The sequence below is a fragment of the Theropithecus gelada genome, chromosome 11 (assembly GCF_003255815.1).
Source record: "Theropithecus gelada isolate Dixy chromosome 11, Tgel_1.0, whole genome shotgun sequence".
Classification (NCBI taxonomy): Eukaryota; Metazoa; Chordata; class Mammalia; order Primates; family Cercopithecidae; genus Theropithecus; species Theropithecus gelada.
In genome coordinates this window covers 7,592,317-7,600,172 of record NC_037679.1, presented here as the reverse complement: position 1 = coordinate 7,600,172, position 7,856 = coordinate 7,592,317, and the positions used below count along the sequence as shown (strand labels likewise).

Sequence of the window (7,856 nt, the reverse complement as noted above, 5' to 3'; positions counted from 1 at the left end):
ATGTTTTCCTGTTTCCATGATATGACAATTTCTAGTACAGAAAAATCTGTCAAGTTTTGTATACTCATCTTGTACTCAGTGTAGAAGATATTAGATTGAGTCATTCCAGTTTATTCCAAAACCCTTCTAGAGTTCAAAGTGTAGAAAGCTAAAAAGCATGGCCTCCTGACATAATTCACTTCCAATTAGTCAGATGCATTTTGCTCATATAAATCCTGATGGAAAGAAATGGTTCTTAAGCAGAAACTGTAGCAACTATATCCTAATTCAGCTTTTGGTTTCTCCATCCAGCAGGTGTTGTTACAATAGAGACAGATGTCTAGAAGTCCTGCAGTCAGCAGTAGCAATAGCAGCTCCCTGATTCATCAACTTCCTGCAATGCTGTTATCAGTATTTTTTTTTCAACAGAAGCAAAGCTATTTTCAGTGTAAGGATATTCATTAGAGAATCTGAGAATAGAGCCTCTTCTTTTAACCCTTTTCACAATTATTATTTAATACAACATTTACTGTTTTAAATCATTTTTTTGCTAGAGTGGATTCTATTTTCTGCTAATTGAACGTTAATAGATACACCATCTGCATTACAAAATTCTCTTTTTAATTCTTATTAGTTCTCTTAGTTTTGTCTTTAGAGTCTCTTGGATTGTTCTTGGCAAATTAACATATTAGCACCAAATATATATCATTTACTTATTTTCTAGTGTTCATACAGTGGTTTCATTTTTGCATTCTTTAAAAAAGCAACCACTCACAACAATAATTCAAAATGCTGGCCGGACACAGTGGCTCATGCCTGTAATCTCAGCACTCTGGGAGGCTGAGGCTGGTGGATCACCTGAGGCCAGGAATTGAAGGCCAGCCTGGCCAACATGGTGAAACCCCGTCTCTACTAAAAATACAAAAATTAGCTGAGTGTGGTGGCGTGCGCCTATAGCTCCAGCTACTTGGGAGTCTGAGGAGTCTGAGGCAGGATAATCACTTGAACTGGGGAGATGGAGGTTGCAGTGAGCTGAGATCACGCCATCGCACTCCAGCCTGGGCGACTGGGTGAGACTCCATCTCAAAAAAAAAAAAAAAAAAAAAAAAAAGCATATGATATTGTTTGGATCTGTGTCCCTACCGAAATCTCATGTTCAACTGTAATTCCCAATGTTGGAGGTGGGGCCTAGTGGGAGGTAATTGGATCCTGGGGGCAGTTTCTCATGGTTTAACACCACCCCCTTTGGAGCTGTCATTGCTACGTTGTTGAAAAATGTGTGGCACCTCCCTGCTCCCTCTCTTCTACTGCTCCTTCCATGTGAGACACCTGCTCCCACGTTGCCTTCTGCCATGATTGTAAGTTTCCTGAGGTCTTCCCAGAAGCCAAATAGATGGGAAACCTCATGCTTCCTGTATACCCTGCAGAACAGTGAGCCAATGAACCTCTTTTTAAAAATATAAATTACCCAGGCACAGGTATTTCTTTATAGCATTGCAAGAATGGACTAATATGGCATATAGACAAAAGGATAAGAATTTAAGTACCTTAGAAGAGGTGCCTGTGCAGAGAGGAATAGGAGTAGAATATGAGGATAAAAGGAAACCAATGAAGAATAAAGCTTTTAAATGAACAATGATAATGAGGTGCTATGAACTAAGATATTTTAACTCGACCTTCTGTACAAGAGTTAAAATTAAATCCATCCATCAATACGTACCATACAAGCAAATGTGGCACCAGACATATTAAACAGGCAAGGAAGACTTTATTCAAGACTATCCTAATAGCAGAGAGAGATTAAACTCAACTCCTCTGAAACCAAAGGCAAGGGAGTTTTTCAACACTGGGGTAATCATTTAGAAAAGTACTGGATGACATTAGCAGAGAGCTGGTCATTGGAATCTGTCCACCACATTAAGTTATTCCTGCGTTTGCTACATTTTTCTCTGTGATTAGGACATCTGTGTTTACGAATTGGCATCTAAGTTAGGCTCCTATCCTCCCACAGAGACTGGGAGATAGAGATGCTTTCTCCTTCAGTGTTTGCATTTCAAAGAGATGGTTCCCAGGTCCTTAAGAAAGATTATTCCCTGGGTTGTAAAACTGGCAAGAGGATTGGAGAATATTTACATACAGTTCAAAGAGGCAGAGAAAGAATTTGCAATTTCAAGTTTTCTAAAGTAAATGCTCTAAGAAAAGGGTGGCTAAGGCTTATATTCAGGAAGAAACTTGTCTAAAGTTTAGTCAAACTGAGGTGAATGTTGAGGCTGTCTTGGTCACTACATCCACACATATAAGGAAATTTCTAAGATAATGAGGTCAAAAATTTGCTTCTGGCTGAACGCCAAGGAATGCAAGACATCAACTCAGCTGCCTCCTGGGCTTGCAGGCTCAGTTGCCCACCCACTGGGTATTACCATCTAGCTGCTTTTCTGAATGGTTGGATTTTAGAAGTCTTTATTTGCATGACATTCTTGGGGTAATATTTAGAATGATAAGAGAAAGTAGTGGAAAAAAAAAAAAAAAACCAACAGTGGAATCATGTTTGAAATAGTCTAAGTGCTCAAATATGTTGTCAAGAATCAGAACTTCTCAAAATTATATTTCTCTTGTTTTTGGATTCAGCACAAGATTAGAACAAGCTAGAAAAGGGTTTTGAGCTCTTTACCTGGAGGCTCCTGGCACATGAACTAATATATTTCTTTTTTCTTTCTTTCTTTTTTCTTTTAACAAGAGAAAAACAAGTAATTTCATTAATATATGCAGTGTACATCACACAGGAGAAAACTCAATGAAAAGGTAAACACAAGTAGTGGCTTACAACTCTGGATTATATTATATAGCATCTTCCACAAAGAATACATTTCAGAGAAGTGTGACAAGACAAAGGAAAGCAGGTTTAGGCTTCCAGAGGCAGAAACTGTGGGAAGGTAAACATATGGCAAGAAACTAACAGTAAGCTTTGTTTGTAGATTTCTCTGGTACTGTCTCAGTTGATTAGAGTCTCTTCTCATCTTGGTATCAGGAAAGCATCTTTCTCAAAGAAGTCTGTATGGCTTGCTACAGGTAGGAAAGGACAGTTAAGATAGCCATTTCTGCAACTACTGTTTCTCAAGTACCTTTAGCTTGAAATAATCAGTATGCCAAATTGGTGTATTTGGGGGTGGCATGTTCAAATTTCCTTCAGATCAAAAGAACAGAAAGGTCAGAATCTGGCCCTTATATAGTAACTGCATCACAGATGTTGCACTTGAAACATTGATACTAGGAGGAAGAGCTATAAATGTGCAAAAATAATTAAAACAAGATTCCAAAATCATGCCATAAACAAAAACAAATTTCAGTTGGACTAAGCATCTAAATGTTAAAAACAAAAATTTCGTAACTTTTGGAAGGCTGAGTAAGACTATTTTTATGACATTTCCTATACAAAAACCAGAAAAAGCAAATCATTATGAAAGATTGGTAAATTACATTAAAATTTAAAAATTCAAGATTTCATAACCAAAATATGAAGACAAACCAGACTAAACAAGATAACTGAAACATACATAACAGATTATTAGTATTCAAAATATGTGATATCTAACAACTGACAAGTAAAAAAACAAAATGGAAAAATGAGCAAAAATGCCTGTAATCCCAGTGCTTTAGGAGGCGAGATGGGAGGATCGTTTGAGTCCAGGTTTAAGGTTACAGTGAGCTGTGATCCTGCCACCACACTTCAGCCTGAGCAATAGAGTGAGATCTTGTCTCTTAAAAAAAAAAAAAAAAAAGGAGTAAAAAATATGGCCTCAGAAATCACACACTGCACTTGCTCAATATCCTGGTAGTTACAAAAGTCAGCACTGTAAAATGCAGGAGAAGGCTATATGGGGGGAATGAACACCAGGAGGCCAGGGATCACTGGTGACCATCTGGAGGCTGGCTACCACATACATAAAACAATATTTTATAGCATTTTAAAAAATGTATTTGTATTAAAAATATAAAAACACACGCTAGAATATATGCCACCTCTAGTGGTTATCTCTGGGGACTCTGGGGAGGGAGGAAAGGGACAGGAACAAAGAGGTAACAAAATGAACTTCAAATGTATCTAATGTTTGCAATTACATATATATGTGTGTCTGAAGAAAATATAGCCAAATCCTAACATTTATTACATCTGCATGGTAGAAATACATGGATTTTCTTGAACTCATTTACCTCTCCTGTATCTTTGAAATATGTCAGTAAAAAGTTTTAAGGTAATGAATCCAAAGAAATGGAAATAAAATGTGCTTTTAATAAGAATTTAGTTTTACACATTTAAAAAATTGCAATTTTCAGGACATGTAAGAATATTTTTCTAATACTGAAATAAGCATATCTTTGGTATAGAAATCACACCCTATGTGTGATCTTTAACTAAAAAATCTAATCAAGAACTATGACTAATATGTTAAACAAAACTATTCTTTGCCCATCCATCTGTCCCCTCTCATAGCCCCATTGCTAGGTGTTAGAATATAGTTCTGTACATATCTTCATATCTACAAAGAATTAAGATGTCGTATCAAAGATGTCCAGAAGTTATATATGGTGGAGGATTAGTTGGCTTAATCGTTGACACACAGCACAAAATACCAAAAGCAACATAATATATAGGATGCAAAATAGAACTGTCACTAAGGTCAAATAATACAAAAAAAATCACATCATTTAAATTTGATGCATTGCAAACAAAATAACTTCTTTAGAATTATTATGTACGCAACTTGCAAAGCTCAAAAAGTAATAGCACAGAGCCATAAATCTGACAAGGCACCTTAAAAATAGCCATCAAACATATACAAATATCAGATACAAACACGGTTAAACTCCAAAAGCAGTAACCACAGAAATAAATAGGGAAAAAATATGCATTCTTTCTAGACAGTCTCCTTTTCTGAAGTAGTCTTAAAAAAAAGTACAAAAAATATTTATCATATATTTTAAAACCTATCATCAAAGTCCAAATCTCTGTTAAAAAAAGAATGTTTTTCTTCAAGTCAATAAAGTTCAGATTCATACATTTTCTAAAGAAACAATGACAGTCTTCATGCTAAATATAGGAAGAGAAAAAGCTTTTAATTTTGTTTGTTAACTCGTTTATTCAACAAACATTTAGTGAGTGTTGTGTGAACCTGTTTTAGGTGCTGGGGATATAGAATAAAGACACAATCATTAGCTGCAGACAACTTAGCCAAATGGAGCTGGATCCACCACTGGCAACCTTAAAGTTACCTCCCATGGGCGGAGCTTGCAGTGAGCCGAGATCGCGCCACTGCACTCCAGCCTGGGTGACACAGCGCGAGACTCCGTCTCAAAAAAAAAAAAAAAAAAAAAAAAAAAAAAAAAAAAAAAAAAAAAATAAATAAAGTGACCTCCCATGGTCCTTAAGATGAAACGCAACTTCAAACTCTGCCATGCTTAGCATCTTGTTGCAAAACAAATAATGGTCTACCTAGTTTGCTAATGGTAGCACTGTGGCTCTATTAATATTAACCATGTATTGATGAAGTTGACTTTCATAAAGGATTCTGTGAAAGTTCAGAGGCATAAAGTATTTAAGGACAAACTAGTACTGGTCCGCAACAAAAACAGCATCGGTATTCTGCTTTCACAGAAGCCAAGAAAACCAAGAAAAATTTCATTCAGAGTATATACAGAACTGCTTGACAGAGGTCATTCTATACGTGTGGTACATGTACAAATATGACATAAGACGTATGAATGATTGCAGTCGTTGTTAAATAACGAAGTATGCCAAATTAGTCATCAGGTTTCAAAGAATCATAGACTTCTTTCAAGAGGTCTCGCCACGTTTTAAGGAAACGTGCATTTTCTGTACATTTGAAGGCAAGCTCTTCCACTTGAGCTGATACTGCAGATGTGGCTTCAAGAAGTTTGGTTAATGAAAAGGCTGCATCTCCCATCTGCAGCTCCACTTCCTCCAGCGGGTCCACCGTTCGGCCGCTGCTCCTGCTCGGAACTGGCCAGCCCAAACTCACTGGGCCGCCCGGGGAAGATGCTGCAGAGGCGTCTGAAGAGGAGGGAGAAGAGAGAGGCGGCGGGGGCGGCAAAGAAACCTGCAACTCCTCAGCGTCTGCCATGGGGAAGGGCTGGGACCGCGGAATCCGACCCTAGCAGCCGAACCGACACCAACCATCTTTTTAATGTATTTCTTTTTTCTAATACTGACACCTAAATCGACAAAAGAGGTCTGTTCCTAGAGAAAGGTAGTTGTTGTTCTTTTCCTCCTGTGTGAAGGTTTATTGGGGCATTTGTTAATGGGTCAGAGTACCTTGAGGCTCTCTCCATTGGGGATAACAAGAGTTAGGTCGACCTTGATGTCTCTGGCCAGCTCCTCAGGCACTCATCAGTTCTTTTCATCCCTTCCTCTCCTCCATGTCTCCCTTGCTGTGTACTTTCTTTGTCATTGAGCATTCCTGGAGCTCTGCTCTCATAGTAGGGTCATTCTCTCCCACCCCCCATCATCTATCCCTCCTTGATCTTGTTTTTTTTTTCTCTATCCACTAATATATTCTGATCTGCTCTCAGGATTGACTCTTCTTTTGCTTGGGAATATTAAAATATTAAAATTAAGGCAATGGGTAACATCAAAGTCTAATCATAACCAATTGGCTAATTGTGCTGATCACTGCCCATAAGTTATCTAAATAAAAGTCTTAAAACCATGCAAGAAAGATGTTACATGCCATTTTATGGCTGAAAAAATTAGATAAGAAAGGCCAGTGGATCTCCCAACACGAAGGCTGAGATCTGAGAACCGACAGACTGCCTGCTCAAGTGGGTCCCTGACCCCTGAGTAGCCTAACTGGGAGACATCCCCCACTAGGGGCAGACTGACACCTCACACCTCACAGGGTGGAGTACACCCCTGAGAGGAAGCTTCCAAAGCAAGAATCAGGCAGGTACACTCACTGTTCAGCAATATTCTATCTTCTGCAGCCTCTGCTGCTGATACCCAGGCAAACAGGGTCTGGAGTGCACCTCAAGCAATCTCCAACAGACCTACAGCTGAGGGTCCTGACTGTTAGAAGGTAAACTAACAAACAGGAAGGACACCCACACCAAAACCCCATCAGTACGTCACCATCATCAAAGACCAGAGGCAGATAAAACCACAAAGATGGGGAAAAAGCAGGGCAGAAAAGCTGGAAATTCAAAAAATAAGAGCGCATCTCTCCCTGCAAAGGAACACAGCTCATCGCCAGCAATGGATCAAAGCTGGACGGAGAATGACTTTGACCAGATGAGAGAAGAAGGCTTCAGTCCATCAAACTTCTCAGAGCTAAAGGAGGAATTATGTACCCAGCACAAAGAAACTAAAAATCTTGAAAAAAGAGTGGAAGAATTGATAACTAGAATAATTAATTCAGAGAAAGCCATAAACGAACTGACAGAGATGAAAACCATGACACGAGAAATAAGTGACAAATGCACAAGCTTCAGTAACCAACTTGATCAACTGGAAGAAAGAGTATCAACGATTGAGGATCAAATGAATGAAATGAAGTGAGAAGAGAAATATAAAGAAAAAAGAAGAAAAAGAAATGAACAAAGCCTGCAAGAAGTATGGGATTATGTAAAAAGACCAAATCTACGTCTGATTGGGGTGCCTGAAAGTGAGGGGGAAAATGGAACCAAGTTGGAAAACACTCTTCAGGATATCATCCAGGAGAACTTCCCCAACCTAGTAGGGCAGGCCAACATTCAAATTCAGGAAATACAGAGAACGCCACAAAGATAGAGAAGAGCAGAGCAACTCCAAGACACATAATTGCCAGATTCACCAAAGTTGAAATGAAGGAAAAAATCTTAAGGGC

At 38.5% G+C, this 7,856-nt stretch overlaps 1 pseudogene across 1 annotated transcript; it reads right to left on the bottom strand.

The window, feature by feature from the left end:
- Positions 1–3,968: 3,968 nt before the first annotated feature.
- LOC112635246 lies at positions 3,969–6,174 on the bottom strand (annotated as a pseudogene). Its single transcript, XR_003121882.1, has 2 exons — positions 5,391–6,174; positions 3,969–5,250 (listed from the first exon to the last, which is right to left on the bottom strand). The product of XR_003121882.1 is annotated as a renal cancer differentiation gene 1 protein pseudogene (transcript).
- Between the last annotated feature and the right edge of the window lie 1,682 nt (positions 6,175–7,856).